The sequence below is a fragment of the Cupressus sempervirens genome, chromosome 6 (assembly GCF_028749045.1).
Source record: "Cupressus sempervirens isolate cs-2001-9-10 chromosome 6, ASM2874904v1, whole genome shotgun sequence".
Taxonomy (NCBI): Eukaryota; Viridiplantae; Streptophyta; class Pinopsida; order Cupressales; family Cupressaceae; genus Cupressus; species Cupressus sempervirens.
The window spans coordinates 416,583,593-416,609,148 of record NC_143123.1 but is presented as its reverse complement, the minus strand read 5'-3'; positions in this window follow the sequence as shown (position 1 = coordinate 416,609,148).

Here is a 25,556-nt window from a genome sequence, read left to right as displayed (position 1 = left end):
CCAACGTGCTTGAATTGCCAAGTTTTCACCATTGGATGCTTATTTTTTCTTTACTATTTTTTTTATTGCTTTTCATTTCCATTGTCCCATTTTTGAGGGAGAAGGATACATAGAGTATTTTTAGGCATAGAATTTCTTAAGGTGAATGATGTTGGTGGGATCCTTTAGGAATTCACCTTCAAGTGTGGATAACTAATATGCCCCTAAATCAAAATAGGCTATGATCACATAAGGACCAAGCCTTGTGGGCTCAAATTTTCCCTACTTTTCTTGGTATGTTTAAACTTTCATTTTTTCTTTGAGCACCATGTCTTCCTCTTGAAATTGGCACAAATGGACCTTCCTACTAAAGTTGTGTTTGAGGTGATTCTAGTAGATGATGAGGTGGTCATAGGCCTATTACATTTTCTCATCAAGTAAATATAACTAGGTGAGTCTAGCCACTCGATAATCCTCATCTGATATTTGACCCTACAAAGAAATGCACAAGAATGGGAGTTTGACCTCAATAGGTATTACTACTTCAGCACCATTGAAAAGGGAGTATGGGATTGTTCTTGTGGGTGTAAAAAATGAGATGTGGTATGCCCATAGGATAGGGTTGATTTGCAAATTCCAATCATGGCCAAAATCATTGACAAATTTCTTTAGGATTTTGAGTAGGGTTTTATTAGTTGCCTTTTTCTGACTGTAACCTTGTGGGAAGTATAGGCTAGAAAAATGGTGCTAGATATGAAGGGAAGTGCATAATTTCTCCATATTGAGATTTTCAAAATTACCTCTATGGTCAGTAAAAATGGTAGCTAGGATGCCGAAGTCACATATGATATGATAGAGGATAAATTTAGATACTTGAACTCCTATGGTAGTAACAAGAGGGACTACCTCTACCCACTTACTTAAATAATCAGTGGTAGTGGTTATCCACTTGTGCCCTTTTGAAGAAAGAGGTGCTATAACACCAACAAGGTGAAACCTCCGACATGCAAATGGCCATGGCAGTGAAATAGGTTGAAGATCTTGAGCTAGGGCTTGGATTATATTAGCATGTTGTTGACATGGTAGATGCATTTTTACAAAGTCACATGCATCATGTTCTAGAGTAGGCCAACAATATCCAGCTCAAAGTATTTTCTTAGCTAGTACTATTTCACTTGTGTGAGCACCATAAAGTCTATCCTGTACCTCTTTGAGAGCCATTGTAGTCTCATTTTGGTCTAAACATCGAGAGAGAGTATCATGATAGCCATGATGATATAGGGTTTGAGCTATGATAGTATAATGGGATGATCTACAAATAAGGTTATGGCATTGTGTTCATGTTAGATGGGGAGATATGATACCATTTTGTTGGTAAGCATGAATTTTGTGGTACCATGGGGATTGGGGACCAACCAAGATGCATACGTATGTTGATTCATCATTCTCATATGTAGGATTGTGTAGGTGCTCTACTAAGAATTCATACTAGTGTGTAGCCTCTCGAGGGATCTCTAGAAGTGAGCATATAGTGACCATGGTATCCGCAACTTTATTTTACAATCTAGGTATCTATATGAATTGAATCTAAGTAAAATGTTCTTTCAGCTAAGCTACCAACTCCTTGTAAGGTTGCAGCTTGTCATCTTTGATCTAGTACTCATCTAGGACCTATTTGACGATAAGCTATGAATCTTTGAAGACTTGTAGCTATGTGATGTTCCACTCAACTATTATTTTGAGCCCTACCATAAGAGCCTCATACTTTGAGATGTTTTTGGTACACTAGAACTATAGTTTAAAATGTTTAGGAATGTAATCTCCCTAAGGTGTGACCAAGACTATGTTAGCTTTCAAGCTATGGGATCTGTAAGATCCATCATTTGTTCTTCTATTAAGCAGAGGTGTTCATCTAGAAATTGCATAATGAGAGGGTGATCCACAACCAAAGGTGTATCTACCAAGTGATCTACTATTACTTGACCTTTGATAGCCTTTTGATCAACATATTGAATGCCAAATTCACTGAGAAGAATGGCCCATTTAGCCAGGTGCCCTGTGAGCATTGTGCATGATAACATATACTTTAATGGATCAATTTTAGATATTAGATGCACAGTGTGGCTTAATATGTAATGAAACAACTTCTGCATGAAAAATACCATAGCTAAGAAATCTTTTTTCATTGGTGTATAGTTGAGCTCATATCCAACTACAACATGACTAATGTAGTAAATAACCCTTCCTTTGCCTATATCATCAAGTTCTGTTAGAAGAGCTTCTAGTGTTGTTGGAGTAGCTATGATGTATGAGATGAGAAAATGACCTATAATTAGAGGATCCAATATAGGTGAATTAGCCAAGTACTACTTGATTAGGTCAAACTTGCATTGGCAAATGGGATCGCACTTGAAATTTTGATCCTTTTTGAGTAAATGCATGAATAGTTGGCACTTGTCAATGAGCTAGTAGATGAATCGTCTGACTGATTGTAGTTTCTCCTAAAGGGAGCAAAGCTACTTGAGTGTCTTATGAGGAGTCATATCCATGATGGTCATGAGCTTTTTAGGATTGATCCCAATACCACACCATGATACAATGAATCCTAGGAGCTTTATCTAGGTCACCCTGAAGACACAGTTCTTAGGGTTGAGCATGAGACGATATTTAGCCAATCAATCAAACATTTCCTTGAGATGATATAAGTGATCAAGGGCATTAAGATATTTGACTAAAATATCATCAACGTAATCCTCAAGAGTTCCATGGATGAGGCCATCGAAGATGACTATCATGTCATGTTAATATGTTGCCCCAGTATTCTTTAACATAAATGGAATCATGTTGTAATAGAATGTCCCTCAAGGGGTGGTAAATGTTGTCTTATGCTAGTCTGCCTCTACAATCTGAATCTAATTATATCTAAAGAAACCATCCATGAGTGATAAGAACTTATGGCCTGTGGTGAGATCAACAATCATGTCTATGTTTGGTAATGGGAAATCATCTTTCAAGAAAGCCTTGTTAAGATCCCTAAAGTCTTTGTAAATCCTAATATGACTTGAAGGCTTTATGATAGGTACCATATTGGGGATCCATTATACATAGTCAATCCAACAAATGATCTTTGCCTCTAGTAGTTTTTCTAATTCCACTATAACTAGTAAAGCAACTTTGGGGTGCATCTTACGAAGCTTTTGCTTAATAGGTTTAGCCTATGGATCCATGACCAAATGGTGTACCATGAGTTTGGGGTCCAACCCCAACATGTCTTGATAGGACCATGCAAAGAAACCAGCATTTTCACAAAGGACCTCAATGAGGAGTTCTACCTATTCAAGTGGTATAGATGTTTCAATGTATGTGATCTTTGGTATGTCAATTAGATTGATATTGATAGGTCTAGTTTCTTATGCTAAGACTGACAAAATGGTAGGCGTGTGATTCTGTGGGGGAAGCATGAAATCTTCATCTTTGAGAATCTCGAAGAGATTTTAATTGTCAGATGCATCCGTTATTTTCTTTTCATTTTTTGGCTCATCTAATGGTGCTTCAAGGGAGTTTTCACCAGAATATGGCTTTTCTTTGCTTTTTTTTCTTTTTTATTTAATTTTTTAGTTCAACATTGTGACTAGAGATTTATTTCTCTCCAAAGTAACTTTCTAGATCCAATTTGTAGACATATGTTGAGGTAAATGGTGGTCATTTGTGTGGTGTTCCTACCCCCATGAATTGAAGGAGTGTGTGCTCTATAGAGAATTCATCAACATTGATAACACTTTCTTGGTCTCAATCAATGAGTTCAGGGTGAGCAAGTGGTAGGTCTATGAAATTTAAGGATAATTAGCAAAGCATAGAAGGTCCTAGGATAATTTTTTCAAGGAAGATATTATCATAGGATTTCTTTTCTAACTCCTTAGGGATGTCTTTGACCTCAATGGGACTGTTTTGGATGTTTGTGAAGGCATAACCTTCTTTTGTAGTGCCCCCAGTTATGGGGAGTCTGTAGACTAAGCCTTTCTTTTACTTTTCTTGGTATGCTTCTATATGCTTCCTAATGCTTGACTCCAAAGGCCTAGACCACCTCCTTGATAATCCCATTACTCAATGGCAAGGGGATGTGACCAATGATATTTTTGTTTAAAGTGATGAAGAAGTTCTTCACTTTCTGGAGGTGGCTCTTTGTATAGCCATGTACTAATTTTTGGAGTATTTTCCTCTCCATTAAGGATACCCTTGGTAATAAATGTGGCAGGGTCTAGTTGTCTAAGTTGAGAGGTGGTATTTGGCCTTGGCCCTTGATGTGTTGGACACCCCTAAGTATCTGGATCAAGTGGTAAAGTACTAACAGTGAAAGCATCTATAAGACTATATTTTCTGCAACCTCGGTAATTGATCTTAACCATGGAAAGGGTAGAAGCTAAAATGGTATCTGGATCATGGAAGGTGCCAGAGGAACTAGCCATAGTGTGGCCAATTTTGATTATAGGACAATGGTTGGTGTATGAAGCTTTGACCACATTGCAATGAGCAAAGGGTTTAGGATCTACATGGATGGTTACCTCAGTGCCATTATGCAAAAACTTGACACACTAATGATGTAGATAGAACAAATTTCATGGCATGAATCCATGGTTGGCTAAGGAGAATGTTGTACAAAAGGTTAAGATCAACTATGTAACAAATTGTTTCTTGAGTGGCTAGGCTAACTTGGAGAGGTAGCAAGATGGTTCCTTCAATAGTGCACTCCAAGTTGTCATATGCTTTGATGGTAATTACCTTGTTAAGGATATCTACCTTAGTTTATCCTACTTGTTTGATGAATTTTATAGTACATAGATTTAAAGCTGATCCATTCTCTATCATAACCCTTTTGAATACAAAGTTAAAAGCCATGATAGCTATATGAAGTGGAAGTATATGATCAGGTTCAACTACTTGGATGTTGAAGGTTTTGAAGGATAGAGCACATGGTGTAGAGAGGTAGCCAACCAAGTTGTGAAGCTCAGTGGCATTTATGTTAGTGGGGACATGTGACTCATGGAGAGTACTATCAAGGATCTCTTGATAAAGTGGGCTTGTTCATAAGAGATCTAGAATGGAAATTTGAGTTGACATGTTTCCAAGGTGTTCCAAGATATTATAGTATGGTCCTAATGTGGGTAATCTTGATGAGAGCACTCTTGATGGAGGTGGCCTTGATGGTGTTGATACAAATGGGCCAACTATATTAAGTCAAGCTCATTGAGTACGTAATCACACGTTGGATATCTAGGCCTTTGATGTTTATAACATTGATAGATGGCTCAACTTGTGATATGCAATCAATAAGGTTTTCATAGTCTACATATGTTGAGGTATAGTTTTGACACTTATCTTGGTTATCACCTTGTTTTTTTTTAGCATTATTGAAGTTGTTTCTAGGAGTGTTTGTAGGTGCTTTTCCTGTGTTTTTGTTAAAGGGATAGAAAGAATTTTGGTATATTAGTAATGCTGCATTAGGTGAGGCTTGTGCTCACATTGTGATCTCTTTCTAATCGATAAGGTCTTGGACATAGTCCTTGAGTTGTATACATTTGAGGGTGGTATGCCCTTTGACATGATGGATTTTGCAAAACTCATTATCCTTATACTAGGATGCCCTAAACTAATTGGGTTCCAAGGGTTGTATTTTCTGATTTTTAATAAGATTATCCTTGGCTAGTTTCTCAAAGATTGCATCAAGAGGCTCCCCCAATGGGATCTATACATGGGGTTATCTTTGAACACATGGTTTAGGTCTGGCCAAAAGTGTGATAGCATTAGTCTAATTTTGATGGCTAGGTATTTGGACATTGTGTTGATTTCTCTATATAGGTGGCTATGTATAGATTGGTGGTTGTTGGTGGTAAGGTTGTTGAAAAAACATGGTAGGAGTGTTAGTTGTTGCCTTGACAACATGAACATGTTGAGTGCCAGTGATGCCATCAATAACTATGTTCTTTTTTTTATTCCAATAATGTGGTTTGTCATTGATTGGACTTCAATCCTAGGTGTTTTCTTTGTAAATCTTGATGGAACCATTCTTGATGAGACCTTGATCGAGTCTCATCCCTTTTTCCTTGATATCTTTATAAGTTTTTAAATAGTTCATAACCACATGGTGGACAAGACTAGGATGTGCATTGGTAATGAACATTTTCACAAGGTGACATTCAGGAATAGTGCATGAGATCCTAGTGGTGAGGGTTTCCAATGTTGTAAGTATTTGGTAGGGCTTTCTCCTCCCTTTTTCTTGGTATGAACTAGGTCAACTATAGATAGTTTAGTCTCGACTAGATGAGCACATTGAGTGACAAAGACTTCAGAAAGATCAGCAAAGGTCTCAATGGTACCTTGGGGTATATAGAAAAACTATTCAAGGGTAGGGCCCCCTAGGCTTTTTGGGAAAAAGCACATGAAGAACACGTCATTATAGGTCACTTCTTGTTAGTACATATAGAATTCCTTAAAATGTATTACTGGGTCACTTTTCCCTCTAAATTTATCAAACTTGGGTATCTCAAAATGTTTAGGAAAAGGTGTCATAATGGTAGTTTTGTCATATAGATATGGGAAATTATTTTCAAATTTGAAAGATTTTGAGTCTATCCCATCCTTGAGGGCTTTAAGAGCATTTTTCATCTCTTCCTATTTAGAGTTTATAGGTGGGGTAATGGGTGCCCTTGGTCCAAGCGCTCCTAGCATAGAATATCTAGCAGATGTTGAAGGTTGATATGAGAAACCTTGACTTTCATATGGTGGTGTTTGGAAAAGAGGTTGTGCTACTATTGGGATGGATGTTATGGGTTGTTAGAATGTAGTTTGGGCATATTGCTGCATCTACTGAGTAGATTTTTTTTGAGGAACATAAGTATGAGTTATTTCCCTACTAGATAATTTTGTGAGGATGCCTAGGCATATTGCTAGTGTGATGATTGTGGTTGAAAAGATGGTAGTGTAGGTAAGACCTAGGCCATGCTTTGGGAGTGTATACCTTGCCCAATATATGTTGGTTGTGCTCCTACTTGAGAAAGTAATTAATTATTAATAGGGACTAAGTTTTTGATGTGAGGAAGAGTGTTTATAGTTGGGTATTATGAGGGAGGGGTGGTATAGAAAAATGGTTGGTAATGGGTGGTAATGACTTGAGGAGGAAGGGATGAATGTGACTAAGATATGGGCATGGATGTGGGATTGAAGGGAATACTAATGGTAGGCCCTCATGTCATACCAAAACTCTAACGTTCTAAAGGAAATAAGGCCAAAGTACTTTAGCTAGCAACAAATGGATTGATAGTGATGTTGGGTGGGATGGAAGATGATGTATTTGACCCTAATGGAGGCATTCCTATAGTGTACTAGGATGTAGGTTGGATGTTTGTGGTACTAGTAAATGGATTGGATATTTTTTGAGATGGAAGGGAAAATGTCACATTACCAAGTGAAAAAGGAGTGTATTGCAAAAATAGGGGTATGGGTGGTGGAAGTAGATGTAGATGTAGATGATACACCTGTGGTTGATTGGGATGTGGTGTGAACTAGGGTTGAATGAGGATGAGTTGAGTGTTGTGTGGAATGGGAGCAATGATATGGGTAGAGGGGATATTTAGATATGTTGGTTTTTCTTGTGTTGGTTGATACCAAATATTTGGTGAAAAGAAAGGATCATGAGGAGTAGATGACCCTGTGGATGGTGGTTTCCATCCAAAAAGAGGATGTGTAGGATTTGTAATGTTGGGAGGAAATGGTCATCCAAAATCAAAGGTGCCAAAATTTTCTCTTAACAAGTTTTCCATGATGGTCTCCCTATTTTTATCTATGGTGGCATTAACAATGGTGGCATGTCCAAGTTGGTTCATAAAAGCATCAATATCTATTGAAGAACCTATTTCTTTTGGAATTTGTGGTAGTGGATGCAATGGTATCATGGAAACTATGGGGTATGGCTAAGCCCTATCTATGTTACTTCTAAGACTAGGATCCATTTCCTTCTCTTTCCATTTATTCTTATCAAAACATGTGGTAGGTGGAATTAAAAGTTGACTTTCCTAAGGATGGAATGCAAATATGATGATGATAAGTGTATGCAAAGAGATGATTCCATCTAGATGTGACTAGCATGGAGAGATTTCCTAAGATGTAGAGGATGTCCAAAAATGTTTTTAGTGATATCTAGGAAGCCTAAATGATATGGTATTAAGTGAAGTAGATTATTTTTCCCTTAAGTGTGAGCTTGAGAATGTGGTGATGATATCAAATCCTAAGTTAGCCTTATGACCTTTTGGAATACAAATGGGATCAACTGTGTAGCCCAACCTTTTTATCAAGGTGATGTGGGACACAAGTGATAGGTAATCCTAAACAATGCTTAGTTTAAGGACAACTATGATCGTGGGATGGATGGAGACTTGATTAGGAAAAAAAATCCTACTGAGGTAATGCTAAAATATTTCTAAGTGTAGAGTAAATAATAGAGGATACTAGGGTTTAATGATGCTTACTTTGGAGGATTCCTAAAAACCTAGGTTTGATGACAAAAGGAGAAGGAGATGATTCTATCAAATGCTTAAATGGGATGGTGGATTTATGTGAAAGATTAAGCCTATGAGGAGATAAGTGCACAAGTGTGTGTGGAGAAAGAAGGACCTAGTCAGAGTAAGTAACACTAGAGTTATTGATAAGGCTATGGTTGACACCTTGTTGGAGATTTAGGTTTTGAATTTTGTAGTCTCACTTAGTTCATAATGCATTATTCACATTGTCTACCTTAATTTGGTCTAGTTTAGTGATCCTTAGGTTGAGGGTATACTTCTTGTGTTTTGCTTCTCTTTCCTTGTAAACTAGTATTTTTGGAATTTTGGCTTTTTTGAACTTGGTCTTGGTTTGGCCTAACATGAGATAACTCTAGGAGATTTGTTCACAACTCTGGGATTTTATAGGCAGTGACTATGCTAAGTATACCTTTTAACTTTGGGTTAGGACCATAAAATAGTTGAGGAGCAACTAGGTTTCAAGAGAATAGTGTGTTTATGTAAAATGGGTTGGGTGTTTTCATTAGGATGTAAGTAGTAAAGTGAGGCAAACTCAGCTGAGGATTATTGCAAATAGACTTGCTAACAATCCTTTTGGACAAAGGTAAAGAGGACCTATTTTGAAGACCAATGTGTTATCTTTTTGTCAAAGAGGATAGATAACAAGGACATTTTGAAGGAGACAAATTTGGACCAAGGAGAAAAAATTTTGTTTGTAACTAGATTTTGCTAATAGTTGTTTTTGAGATAACAAGGATAGTTTTGAAAAAGGTAAACTTGAACCAATGAGACAAAAGTTGTTATGAATGGACTTGCTAATGACTATTTTTGAAATAACAAGGGTGGGATCTTTTTGACATGATGAATTATGAGAAAAAAGTTTCTCAAAGGACAAACCAACCTTGAGAAAGACAAACAAGTGATCTCTTTAGGGGTTAGTGCAAGAAGTTGGGTCTCACTTTTGGCCAAGAAGTGGAAGTGTTTTTCTTGTTTTTGAAATTTTTTGTCAATTGATGTCAAAATTTGAGGTATTTAGAGATTGAATATAAAAAAACTCAAAAAAAAAAAATTTAGTGTTTGGAATCTAGTTTTTGAATATGTAATTTATTTGTGTACCCATATGATAGATTATGTTTTTGGTATGGATCTTTAAAAAGCACTTTTTCAAAATGCCTATTTCAAGACCATACCACGCTCGTGTACAGACACCATAATTTGACACAAATAAATAAATTTTTGCAAATCCTTTCAAAGAGAGTTAACTAATACACCTAAGATTGATGAAAATATTTTTTCTTAATTTTTTATTGAATAATTTTTTTATTATTAATTATTAATTGGCTATAAAGGTAAATTTTAAAACCTCCAGTGTACGGACCACATAATTTGATCAAAATCTCACTTTTTTCAATTTTTTTTTTTAACATCAAAAGAATTGTATGTAGATTGATGAGATATAAATTAATTTAAGAAAAATTATAAAATAAAAAAGTTATTCAAGTTTTAGTGAATGTCACTTTTCAATGTTTTAGGAGATAGTTTTGATTAATAAACATTTTTGAAATCAGAATAGTAAGACCTATAATGGGTTTTTGTCTCATCAAAAAATTCAATGGGAACAACTATAAAAAAATTATGACAATACTAGAAATTGTTGATTAAATGCCTTAGAAAAAAAAAAAGATCATAAAGGCATGGCTTGGTGGGACCAAGCCTATGCCATGCCTTTCCCCAAGGCAAAACCCCATGCAAAAGTCAAGAGCCATACCAAATTCTCGCTCATGTCTCAAGAACTGGGCATCCGATTTGTCATTCAAAAATTGGGTGTCCAATTGCTTTCAACTGTTGTACCCGATTGCTTACAAATCGAGCACCTGATTCTTTTTAAAATTGGGTACTTGATTTATAAACAGGTACCCAATTTTTAAAGAATTGGGTGCCTGATTTGTAAGCAATCAGTTACTTGTTTCTAATGTACCCGTTGGGCCCCAAAAGCTACCCCACAGACCGAGTTTCAATGATTGAAATGATTGAATAATAGTTTTGATCTACAACAATGAATTGTGTCATGCTTATTCTATTTTCTTGTCCTCTTATAAAATTTTCAAGGAGATTGCAGCAAATAAAGAGAATGAAGCATGATGTCAACAAGAGAGAAGACAAAGAATTAGAGACTTGAATAATGTTTCAAAGGAGAAAGACATTGACGATACCACGATGGATGAAGAGGTCAAAGAAGAAAACCCAATACAAAAAAATTCAGGTGCACATTCTGATCATGCATTCAATACAAGTGTGTCTCCAAACCCTCAAATTTTCTCTCATGATGAAATTGCTGATTTTTTAGAAGAAGGTTATGATTTAAATGATTTAGATTTTCTTCATGAGAAGCAATTGTCAAACGATCATGCACAAAACACTCCAATTGAAATGCCTGCCCTAAAAGAAATATCAAGAAAATTTGAAAATGATATTCAAATCCCAAATACCAGTGAAAATAGTAAAGTTTTTGAAAATAAAAATTGCATGAATGTAGACATAGAAACACCAACTACTAAACAAACATGTTAGAATGGTAGTAAAGTGTCTAAACATAATTTTCATATTCCTAATTATGTGTTAGATAATCTTGAGGGATTGGTTTCATGGAGACAAATTAGGACACATGCTAATAGATTGTATAGGCATTTTTTTTATAATAAGAAATTTGGGTTTCAATGTCAGCTAATATTGCAACTAATTAAAATGTCTAAATTGCAAAAATTAATGAGAAGGTTGGGAATGTATGAAAAATTGAAGAATAAAAATGAATCTTTAAAAAAAGTTGTATCCACTATTTCTAGTGCCTTTGATGTTATCGAAAAGAGAAGTCAATCTAAAGATAAGAATGCAACATGATGAGTAATAACAACAGCTTTAGTTAACAAATCAACATCTGAAAAAAGATTGATTAGCAACATAAGTGGATATCTTAATGTGAATTGTAAGACTTTAGAAAGAGTTTTAAAGAGAAGGGTTAATTTTGAATGTGATCTAGCAAATATTTTATGGACTTCTAGTGGTAGACTCCTGAGATGTGATATGAAACTTACTAGTGAAGTCAAAAGTTTGATTGAAATTTTTTGGCATGATAATACAAGAGTATCACCTAATTCAAGAGATGTTCTTAAATTAAGAATTGGGTCAAAAATACATGATCCACATCCTAAACACCTTTTGGACATGACTCAAACTAAATTGTTTTAAAAATTTGTAGATGGTGAGGTATTAAATATTACCATTAGTCAAAGATCTTTTGAAAAGTGTAAACCATGGTATGTAAAGATTAACAACGAAAGAATCACATGTTATTGTAAAACTCATATTCAATTTCATTACCATTATGATGTATTTTTATCTATATGTGGTACCATGCATAGTAAAGAAATGTTGCAAGAATGTGGTATAAAAATACCACCTCAAACTGTAAAAGATTTCATATCAATTTTGTTGTGTAAGCCACCTAATGATCAAACTTTCTTTTCAATGCATGTCTTTCTAGTACATGTGATATGTGCAGCAATCTTTCTTTGTTAGATGAATGTTTGCATGAAAATGCTTTGACTACTTTTGGACAACAATTAGTTGAGGTAAAAAGATTCAAAACTATTGAATATCCATTAAAGGATGGGAAGATTGGAAGAAGGTGTGATCTAGTTACAGATAAAGTTAGTTGTCATGCATTTATGGATGAGTTTAAGAGTATGATCATACCAATATATGTTAAACACTCTCAATATTCTAGATGTATTGATGGACAATTTGAGAATACTTTTCCAATTGGTACTATACTTTCAATTGTTGACTTTACAGAGAACTGCATGCTTGCATCGCAAGAAGATGTACAACCACAATATTACAATTCAATGCAAGTAATAATTTATGTTCATATAGTTTATAGGCATGCATTTGATAGTATAGAGGAGGATCAAAAAATATTAAGAGAGTACCATTTTAATTTAAGTGATAATAAACTCCATTCATCTGAGTTTGTCCAATATTGTTTCAAGGTCTTTTATGATAATTTAAAAGAGAGACAAATTCAAATGACACAACATTGGATATGGTTAGATAATTGTACAGGACAATTCAAGAATGCTAGAATGTTATATTGGTTGAGTGGGACACATAGGAAAACTAACATCCAACATGTGTGGAGTTTTTTTGAGGTTGGACATGGTAAAGTAGAACATGATGGTGTTGGTGCATGCATGAAGAGAGCCCTTAGTAGAGAGCAATTAAAATTTGAGAAAAAAGCTAAATTCAAAAATGCACATGAGATTGTCGAATGGTGTAACAAATATTTATACATGGGATCAAGTTAGAACTCTACAATCAAATGTTTCTTCTACCTAGTTGAAGAAAATAATATCCCTTCAAGATATGATTGTGATCCAATTAGTGGGTCAGCTAAATAGCAGTCATTTAGGAGTTCAAATTCTAACACTTGGACTATATGGACTAGGGAGCTTGCTTGTTTTTGTCAATTTTTTCTTGTAGGTGAATGGGAAGAATGTGAAAATACAGAATGGGTTGAAGATTGGCAACAAAGATCATTAGCACCTACTGACATGCATTTTGAAGATGATATAGTAAATGAAGGCCAAAATATTACTTTTGCATCAAAAGACTATGATCGTATTTCAAACCTCATAGAACCTAGTATGCACAATTTAATTAGATTTTTTTGTGATCTCATGCTTCAATTTATATAATTTTCATATGTACACTCATGTGATTAAAGTGTTTCTATACTTTATCTTATCTTGTAGGACATGTTTATGTTGTTATTGCACCTAGTGATAATGATGAATAGATTGAGTATTGGCTAGCTAGATTTGTGGAACCTAAGAAAAAATTGACATGTCATCAAGTAGACGATGATGGTTTTGAGTATCCAATTGGGTCTGTCATTGTAGCTGGCACCTAGCTACGTAGATACCTAACAAGAAGAAATGGTTTGCCATCATTTGAAGACTACCAAACTGAAAAGAAGATTTTACACTATTCTCATTTGGTTGTGGCAACAAATATCAAATTAGAAAGATACAAAGGGAGACCCACCAATAAGGTATTATGGAAAATTTCAATGGATGAGCACAAGACAATCATAGATGCATTGCAAAAGAGAGAGGATGCAGATGGTACAGTAGGATGACTACATTTAAATCAAACACATGTATGTTTTTTCATTATTGTATTATTTTTATATATATTTACTTATATAATTTAATTACATGTATGGTTGTGTTGTCAATACCAATTTAGAGAACTTATATACCTCTTATTCAAGTCTCAATTACAATTTATGCAAATTTAAATGTTAAAGTGGATCGAACATCAACATCTTGTACAATTTCACATAGTAAGTACATACAAATTACACATGTATATTTACATAGTTCAAATACCTTGAATATTAATTTATGTGTTTATTAACATGTATGTTTTTGTTTTACATTTTTATTTTACAGGACCTCATTTGAAGAGATGTGTTGTACCAATTTTATGTTTTGAGTTCACTGAACTATAAATATATCATTGACATTGTCTTACATATATTGTGAAATATGTTGTACAAAATAATTTAAAAATGAGAGTTTACTTCTATTTGAAAGTTAAACATAGGCACTTGATAAATTATAAATTAATTGTCAATTTAAGTAATGACCTCCTATTTTGTTCCATTACTTTTGCATTCAAGCATATTTAAATTAATTTTTGTTTCAAGTTTCAAATTACTATTGATTATAATATTAAAAACAAGTCACTTACACATGATAATTTAAAGATCATTACTCATTGTATTGATTATATGTTAGATCATTACTCATTGTATTCATTGTATTGATTATATCTTACATTACCAAAAAACACATTAAGATCACTTATGATACATTGTTAGGTATGTTATCCATACATGTGTGTCTTAAGGGGACATGGGAGTCCTAATAGGTCATAATAATTACTATACATTTTAATAAGTCTTAATATGTTTACTAGCACATAATAGGTATTATTAGGTGATAATGATTCTTACATTACCAAACAACACATTAAGATCACTTATGATACATTGTTAGGTACGTTATCCATACATGTGTGTCTTAAGGGGACATAAGAGCCCTAATGGGTCATTATGTCTATTATAGGTTATGATAGATATTACATGATGAATACTCACTTAGGATATAAAGGTTTAGGAATCCAATGGAAAGACAAGTTATTCACTTCTTTAGATATATGCTTAGGCATCCAAGGGTGTAGTCTGGGCTCCTACTTGCACTAATGTGGACACGTCCACCTCTTGATGGTGAGGGAGGATTACTTAATTAGATGCCTGATTCATTCAAGTCTCTTTTAATTTTTTTATGATGTATCATTTTGAGACCTTGATATCAATGTTTAATTAGTTTTAGGATTAGGGTTTAATTTGGTTTGTATTGTTTGATTAGGTTTACATTCTTAGGTTTCAATTAGGACAAGAGTTAATAAATTGAATTAATTTTTAAAGTGCTAAATTTGGTTTTAGATATAGAATTATAGTTAGAGCTTTTAGATTAAAAACCAACATTAATTCAAAAAGGTTAGGTTCGAATTATGTTTTAAAGTGTTGAATATATTATTGAGTTCTAGTTTAGGGTGATTTGGTTTAGTCTTAAGGTCAATGTTTAACTTGGTTCAATCTTAGGGTAACGGTTCAATTTGGTTAGTGGTTGGGGAAAGGATTTAAGGTTAAATTCAAGGTTTCTACTATTAAGTTGCGATATATAATTAGGTTTATGATCATGGTTTAATTCAATTTGGTTTATAAGTATAATATTAATTAGTTGAGGGCTAGGGTTACCTTTCAATATAGTTTGATATATTCAATTTGGTTTAGGGTTAACCCAGGGGTTAGTTTATTTTAGTGTTAAATATTAAGATATAATGCTTTGATATCACTCATTTTTTGATTTTTTGATTATATCACCCCTATACATGTTGATAACTTATATGTGATGAATCTTACAAATATTATTTGATCTCATTACTTGTGTCATGGTAATTTTTTTTAGTTTATGTACATGAGATGCTCCTATATATGGTGTTTTTGTTTTCTTATAATATATAGTGTTAAATATATATAAATTTACCTAAGTACCCTTCTTGATTATCTATGATGGACATGTCATAAATGACATATTTCTATATGATTCTTTTGATATGATATGCATGGATAATATATATGTAATGAAATTTTTAAATCCTTCCTATGCAATAAATGATGTAATTAGATATGTACAAATGTTTTTAGATTCACATGTACATGACATGTAGATGTAGATATGATGCTCCTCTAGGATAATTTAGTTTAAATCATAAATAAGGTTACAATTTTAGGTTTGACATTTATAAAATTAGTACTCAAGATAAGATAGGAAAGTTATTTAATTATTTATATATTACCTAGTGTAGGTTTTAGCAAATTAAGATTAAGGTTAAGATGATAGTAAGGGTTATGATTAGAGTTAAATTCAATACAAATTGACATTATAGTTAATCCTAAATGATGCCCAACCAAGGGATCCAAAGAACTAATCAAAAGTTTTACTAAGCAAGCAATAACATACAATAATTTACATTCATAAAAAACATAAGAGATTGCATTCCTTAATGAGCACATTTACATTTCATTTTTAAATAATTATAAGTACTAAAACTAAAATAAATAACACATCCACATGAAAGAATATTAACTTCTTCAGTTCAATCCATTTAAATAATTTATATAAATTTTTTCCAAATGCCACTTGGCAAATTAATTCGGAATGCATAATCATCCACTGTACATGTCACAAGGTATGAAAGGATGAAAAAATATACATTTATAAAATATTTTACATCATCCATTTTTGATCCATGAAACAAAGTACAATACAATTTAAGTAAAATCATTTTAAATACTAGAAGTTTTTTGTTTGGATCCCTTGGCGGGTTGTTATGCGATTAAGTACTTAGTTATATATGTTTACAATTTTATTGTACATAACTATATGGTTAGGTCAAGATTATAGTTTAAACAATGAATTTAGGTTGAGGTTATAGTTAAAACAAGGTCGAGATTATATGGTTCTAGGTTGAGGTTATATTTATTTGTAAAATTACATGTTTAAACAATGAATTTACATCTAATCTAATCATTCAACATTGTAATAAATACATAAATTAAATACATTTAAAACATCTAAAATAATTTTTTTTAAATAAACATTTATGAAACTATATTTTAATTAACAAATACAAACATTTAAACATCTACTCATTAACAATGTAAATATACAATTTTACGTATATTAAAAATGAAAAAATAAATAAATTAGCATACAAATTAAATTGAAAATTGAAAAAAAAAGTAAAATAGTACAAAACATATTAAAATACCTAGTATATCGAAAACTAGCAGTAAGGGGGTGGTCGATAGGGCTGAAAATTGAGCTCCCGTATGCATCTCTAATCGAGCTCCCATTTTTGAGGTCATGAAAATGACTTCAAAAATGCCAAAAAATGGGGTTAAATAAAGTCTTGCAAATCGGCTACTCGATTTTAAAAAGTAATCAAGTGCCCAATATTTGAGCGCCTTAGGCACCCAATTCACTTTTAAATATCAGGTACCCAATTTTTGAAATTAGGCTTGGGTGCTCAAAGCTTAATTTTAGAAATGGGTACCTGATTTTTTTAAAATCGGGTACCCATTTCTGAGAAGTACAATTTCGCAGATCTGTCTTCCACAGAATTATGACCCAATTTCTTGTGATCACCCTTAGCAAAAGGATTTGATAGTAACCATAGAAAATGTTTATGTTTTTAAAAATGTTTTTATGAGTTTTGGGCACAACTAAGACAATTCAAACACACTCTCTATCCCTCACATCAAATTTTGGTTGCAATATGTTATTCAATGACCCACAAATTAATGTGTCCTAATTCTAGTGCAATATGTCACTCTAATCAAAGAGATGAGTTAATACATGAGTCAATTGACAAATGATACACGTTAAAGAATCTTCAAGGAATGAAAAATATAAGTTTCTCTTTTGCATGAACAATGACCCTTGGAAATGAAACCCAATTAGCCTTATGCCTCTACCAAGGGAGCATAATGGTGAGTAATCTTGGGGGATGTTGTTTCACTTCCACTAAAAATAACATACCAAGGATAAAAGGTTAGCTACTAAGTTGGTTTGTAACTAGGTCTGTGGAGTCTCACCAAATGGTTGTTATGTATGTGATCCACTTAAGGATTTATTTTGAACATGCTGAAATCATGGGAAAGTTTTCCCACCTCAAGCTAAATCTAGAAACACAATGCCCAAACTTGGGTGGTAGAGTGAGAAATTTTACCTTTCTCCTCATTTATATAATGACTAAATTATTTACCAATTTGAGCTTCTCACCAAAGGGGAAGTGCTTCCTATAAGTGGATGAACTCATTAGAAGCACTCATAGGTTGTTGTGGATGATCTTGCTAACAACTTTTGGTACATGCATCACATATTTAAATGGTTCTACTTTACAAGAAATAGAGAAGTCAAAGATGTACTAAAAGCCACAATCTCAAAACATGCAAGGCACTTGGTTTATTTCTATTTTGAATGTTTTAGTGTATTATAACATACTAGTTTTTGAAGACACACATGATCTTAACATTTGATTTGTTCATTTCCAACTTCATACTGATGGTCAACAAAATAAATCATGCCAAAAAAAGGAAATTGACTGAAAAAGCTTTTAAAAAGAGAGAATAATAATGAGTTTAGCCTTTGACATTCAAGATTTGATGGATTTATTTCAAGCCCCAAAATGGAAGTGTTTTCACATAATGTTCTTTTTGCCCCTTAAATGAAGTGTTTATTGCATTGATTTAGTTGTTAATACTTGGCATTCAAGAGTGGATTTTTTAATTAAACTATCCTAAAATTTCAATCAAAAAATATTCTAAGACTTAGACATGCATTCCATGAAAAAGTAAGAATGGTTCATTTTTAAGCATTTAAGCATGGGTTTTCTAGCAATCATTGTAAGAAAACCTACAAAAACCTATTAGTGTTTTGCTCCCACAAATACTTGCAACAAAAAAAAAAGAGGTTTTCCACTAGTTGGTAAATATAGTGAACTCAGGGGTTTAAAGCACAATCCTGCAGCACAGGCTCAAAGCTAAAAGGTGGTAGGATTGAATTGGTGAAAACTAGTGAAACTATAGAAAAATAGGCCACGAGTAGAAAGTAATAGGGAGATCCCACAAAATGGCAACCCCATGGGTCTATGGGGACACATTCCCACCAATAGAATAAATCTACAAGTTCAACAAAAGAGGAAAAAATTAGGGTACAATGGTTGACTAAATAGCTCATGCATTTCCATAGGTTTTTATAGCAAGAAAACTAGTGTTCCCATGGGAAGTTTTTAATGGAATGTGGTGGTGGGGCCTATGGTAGAGAGTGATCCTACCATCATGGGGTTGCATTCCCATGGGTCGATGATTGTGATCCTACAGTTGTAGGTTTATGATTTCATGGTTGCGAGATTGCATACCTGGGGTGCTAAAATGTTTGTGAAACTAGAATTTGATTTTATGGCCAGGAGTGTGATTCTTTGAAAGGGACTTTGGTTCCTACAAAAAATTTCAAAAGACTACTTGCATGCATAAATAAATAGAATATGATAGTTTGGTAAGTTCAAACATTAACAAGCAAAAACATGATTAGAATGACCCAAATGTAGGGTCCCACCAGGTGTGCCAAAATGTATCACCTAATCTAGTAGTGTAATAAAGGAATACTAACTAATAAAAGCATTCACAAAACTAAATAAGCTAACACTTACGATAGGATTGAGGTTATCACCAAGAAGGAAGGGAAACCAAGAATGGTAGGCTCCTTATGGTATAACCTAAGATGGCATAGATATGTCCTTGGTGGATGGGGATGTATGCTTATGATGTGCTCAAGCTTCCAATAGGTTAGATTTTTTACCAAGTGTGTATATGGGTGAGGGTTTTAATAATGGAGGTATGGATGGATTTGAGAATCACGATGGTATTTTGGTAGTTTTTAGGCTCTCAAAATCACATTATAAATTTGCATAAAAGTGGATTGATGGATTATAAGAGGGAAGGACTTTATTTATAGGCTGAGGGGTAGAGAAATGGAGGGTTAGGATGCAAGGATGGAATAATGGTGAGGGAGGGCTAAGATGGTTTGAAAGAAGAGCACATGGATTGTGCTTGTTTGGAGCCAATAGGGGAGTGACACTTGTCACAAGAAGGATGAGTGTGAGGGGATGGGATAAGGGTTGGTCAAGGGGAGTAATGAGGAAGTATGATTGTGTAAGAGGGATGTAAGAGACATAAAGAGGGATATAAGAGGAATTAATGGTATTTAAGAGCCATTAATGCTCTTAGATAGGGATGGAAGAGGATAAGGGAGACTTGTTGATTTTGGCTTGGGTTAGCAAGTCCTAACCCTTGCTTAAAGTTGTGCACATGTTTAGGAGTGGGATTAGACTTAGCTTAGGAAGGGGGTTAGTGGGCAAGTGGCTTAGCTTTGATGGGATGGGTTAGTTAGGTGGCTAAGTGAGGTTAGTATGGGTGAATGGGTTGGATTATGGGTTAGGATAGGGTTTAGGGATGATTTAGGAGTTTGGATAATTTATTAAATTATTTATTTAATAAAATTGGGGATGTGAGATTAAATTAAATAGGTTTGAGGTTCTATTTAATTTAATAGAGGAATAGGGATTTAATTGATAAATTGATTTTGGGTTATCATTTGATTTTATCAATTGGACTATAGTTAATTTAATTAATTAATTAATTAGGGGGATATAAGCTTTTCTTCAATTTTCACACTAAGTTCTCCTTACCTTTGACCTCAAATCCCTGTGGCTGAGCCATATATATCTCTTCATCTAAATTACCATAAATGAAGGTTATTTTAACATCAAGCTTCTCCAAATGCAAATCTTTAGTAGACACAATAGTTAAAGTAGTGTATATAGAAGTCATTTTAACAACAAGACAGAATATCTCATCAAAATTGATGCCTTTTTTTCATGCAAATCCTTTTATAACTAACCTGGCTTGAAATATTTTCTTACCTCCGTCCTCTTCTTTTAGCCTGTAAACACACTTATTATGTAAAGCTATTTTACTTGCAAGCAACTTGCATAAATTCCATGTCTTATTTTTCAACAAAGAGTCCATTTCTTCTTTCATTGTAGACTCCCACTAAATCTTTGTATCCACCTGCACAACTTTATCATAACATTCAAGTTCATCATCATCAATAAGTAAAATAGAATACAAAGAAGTAGAAAATCTTTCTAGAGGTCTACTCATCCTTGTTGACTATCTAACATTCATAGGGGTTGTGGTAGTTATTTTTGTGGTTGTTGCACATCATGAGGAATTGATGGAACATCAGCTTTTGGAGTAACATCTACCAATACATAATCATTTTCTTTCTTCTCATATTGTTGAAATAGATCTTTGTACAATAGTTTCTTACTAAATATGACATCCTTGCTTCTTACAATTTTACAATTTAAAAAACCCCAAAGTCTATAACCAAATTCATTAATGTCATATCCAACAAATACACATTTCTTTGACTTAGCTTCTAGCTTGGTTCTATTTTCAAAATCTATATAAGTAAATGCTTCACAACCAAAGGTTCTAAGAAAAGAATAAGTCACCTTCTTACCAGTCCATGCTTCCTTTGGAATAATAGAGCCCAAAGGAGTAGAGCGACCTCTATTAATCAAATATGAAACAATATTAACAGCCTCCACCCACATGTTTACGGGAAACCCTACATGCAATCACATACTTCTTGCACACTCCATTATAGTATTGTTAATGCGTTCAACCACTCCATTTTCCTATGGAGTCCCTAGAATAGTTTTTTGTCTATGAATACCATTAGTGGAGCAATAATCTTCAAATTCATGACTACAATACTCACCATCATTATCAGATCTGAGATATTTTAATTTCTTTGTAGTCTAATTTTCAACCAAGCATTTTCATTTCTTAAAAGTTTAAAATACATTAGATTTTTGTCTAAGGAAATAAACTCATACTTTTCTAGTTGTATCATCAATAAATACAATATAATAATGAGAGCCACCAAAGGAAGATACCTAAGCTAGTCCCCATACATCTCTATTCACAAGCTCTAATTTCTCACTTTTATTTTCCTTCCCAGTCTTCTCAAAACTCACTCTTTTTTGTTTTCCATACACACAACTTTCATAGAAATCCATATTGGCACATTTTAGAACTGATAAAACTTTCTTTGAATGAAGTACTTTTATACCTTTCTCATTCATGTACCCAAGTCTATTACGCCACAACTTTGTATTAGAATCTACAATAGCTATTTGTTCTCCCTACTCAACTACAACAACTATTTCTCAACGTGCATTTTTCTCTGAAACAATCAAAGTAGAAGGAAGAATATGACTTTCACAAAGATATAAGGTGTTTTATTTCAAACCTTTTCTACTACAAGGGAACCTTTTGAAACCTTCCAATTTTTATCATTGAAAGTAAATACACAACCCTCATCACCAAGTTCCTCTACTAAAATCAAATTCCTACTCAACCTTAGAACATGTCTTACCTCATGTAGTAACCAATGATTTCCATTATGTAACTTAATCTTAACATTTCCCTTTCCAAGAATCTGATAGGGTTCATTATCCCCCAAATAAACAAGCCCAAAATCCTCTTGGACATAATCAATGAAATAACCTCTATAAAGTATAGCATAAAATGAAGCACTAGAATCTAAAACCCATGAATAATCAACACTTTCTAAAGATAGATGCAAAGTATCCTCTTTAGATTTGTTACTCACCACATTTGCCTCCTTTTTCCCTTCTAGTTTATCTCCTTCATTATTCTTTTGAGTCCAAATTTTTTTCTTCTTATGCCCTAATTTCCTAGAGTACCAACAATCTCTCAATTCTTTGCATTGAGACCTCTTCTCCTTTGACTTTCCTCTTGATTTTCCATTATTTCTAGAATTATTTCCTCTCTCAGTTGTTCTACCTCTGCTTTGTGCTTTCAAAGAACTTCTTCATGTAGATCCACTTGAGGTTTTCCTATGATTTTCCTCACTCAAAATAACACTGATCAGATCATCATATTTTAGGGTACTATATCTAGAGACAAAATTATCCATAGCCATTACCAAGCCATTCCAACTTTGAAGCAAAGAACACAAAATCAAGAGAGCCTTAATTTCTTCATCAAAATTGATACCCATAGAACATAACTAACTAGTAATAGTATTAAACTCATTTAAATGATTTGCAATAGATCCACCTTTTGTCATTATCATATTAAATGAATGTTTCATGAGAAATACCTTGTTTGAAGCAGAGGGCTTTTCATATAGTTTCGCTAGGGTTTGCATCAACTCTTCTGCTATCTTCACTTTTGTACTATTAAATGTCAATGATGATGTTAGACATAATTGAATTATTCCAAGTGCCTTTCTATCTAAAATATCCCAGTTGTCATTTGCAATAAATCCTTGATTCTTGGTTTTTCCTTCTACCAACTTCCATAAATCCTTCTAATAAAGATAGACCTCCATTTGCATTTTCCATAATTGAAAGTTCTACCCATTAAACTTAACCCTCCACTTACCCTCATCTACCATACCTTCCACTCAATCATGAGACCTTCCTATAGAGGATTGCTAAAAAAAATGGTGATGGTCTAGTTAAAAAGAAAATGATGATTGTCTGGCTCTAAAACCACTTGTTAGGATTAACCTTAGACAAAAATAATAGGTATATGCAAATATAACCAATACCAAAAAAATAGTAGATCATATAAAAGAGAACACAAGATACTAAGATTTATTATTATTCACCCAATCCCTAAGTTATGTCCACCAACAACAAGTCCAATATTATTATTATCCAGTGATTACAACCTAATTACAATTCGTAACCACTTACAGCTCAATACCATCGCAACAAGCTACAATATAACCATTATGTTATGAAATACCTAACCCTAAGCCTCTTTATATAAACTTTTGTTGCTTACAAAATTAGGGCTAGAATAATAGAAAAATAGTAGTTAACACCTTTTGCAATGTATAGCCATTTTTGGCTTTGGGGGTGATGCCCCTAAAAACCCCCATGGGGACATTGCCCCTCGACCCCACCCTATACTATGACAAAGAGTGTACCTAGGGCACTACCCCAAGACCCCATAGGGTTTTTTACCCTTTACCCCATCTTGGGGGTGCTACCTCCAAACCTCCATAGAAATAATCTCAAGGGAAACCATGTTTAATAAACCTCTAAGTTTAATTAGGGTCCACATCATAAAACTACTCTCTCAGGTTTCTTGGCATGACACTGTTCATGGTCCTAAATCATCCATTCGTATATTAGTCAGACCATTATTGCAATTTTATGTTGCACTGGCATGCATGTTGCATTTGTTCTCCTAAGCTTGTTTTTGTTTGAGTGATATTTTACTTATGTTCTCATCCCATCCTTGTGTAATGATCTTCATGATGGTTGTGCACCACACACAAGTACATATGTGCACATTTTTCGAGTGACTTGCAAGGTCCGATCTTCTATGGACTTATCATAAGTTATGATCATTTTGGGTTAGGTTAGGAATATGCATGCCTATGGGCACTCATCATTGGATAAAATGGGTAGCTTAGGGTAGCATATGAAGGGGGCTTCTATCTTACAGCCTGGTGACCATTGCCTAGTGGGTTGGTAGAGGAAGTTTTAAATAAGTGATAACTAAATAAAACATTGAGTGGTAATAAAATTTAAGATAATAAAATGTTTAGTGTAAGAGCCTTCCATTTGGGAGTTGAGTTACATGATCTGAGCATGGGGCCTATGATGCCAAGTGACTCTCCATGATGTTAGCCCCTACATAGTAGCCCATTGAGTGTTTGACCAAGAACTTTAGTTTATGCATTATCTCTATTCTTGGTTTCAATCATCACACTATCTTATGTGTTATCCATGGACTTTTTCTTATGTGTGTTAGTGGTTCAATCATTATCTCCATCAACATGGTGGGAGTGGACCTATGGGTGTCACATGGTTGGGAGGCATAGCTACCTTCACCACTACTAGAGACCAATGTATGGAGATGGTCTATTATCCCATTGCAATCATTGTTGGATGTTTTCACTTAGTACTTTGAGTTCTGGAGTATGCTTTCTTGTGATTTATGATTTCATTGGAATGCTTGTATATCATGTTTAAATGACGTTAGTATTGCTATATTTCCTTACTATGATGTCTAGCATATGATGCTATGATGTTATCTACTTAGTTGGAGTATCTATTACTTTTGGTTTAGCATGTTAGATTTCCTATTCTTATGATATTATTAGACTTTAGTAGTGATGTCCTTATAAGACAGCTTTGACTATCTAGTTGGCAGTTTAGGATGTTACTTGCAATGGATGGCTAGGACCTTCAAGGTTTCATGATGTTATTATGGGTGGAAGAAACCACACAAATAACTTGTTATTTTAGTACATTGTGATGTTTCATTCATTTATTTCCCTTCATTGTTATGTTAGATGGTTAGAAGTAGTTTTTCTCTTGTAGTTAGTTGTTTGAGTGTCTATGCCTCGACTATGGATCCAGTACTTCGTGATGTGGAGGTTCTGACTTCTTTTTTTATTCCCTTGTTTGCTTGGAGTATTTCTTTCTTTTCCTAGGTGACCATGCATCATAATTGGGTGATACTTTAAAGGGTCACACACCCATAGAAGATGAATCATGTGATACTGGAAAATATTGCACACCCTTAAAACCTCTATTGTGTGATACTTTGCGGTATCATGCACCTATGGAGAAAGGTTATATGATAATAATGATGCATTGCATGCCTTTAGGAGAAGCATCATCCAAGCCCCAAAAGTATCACACTCCTTC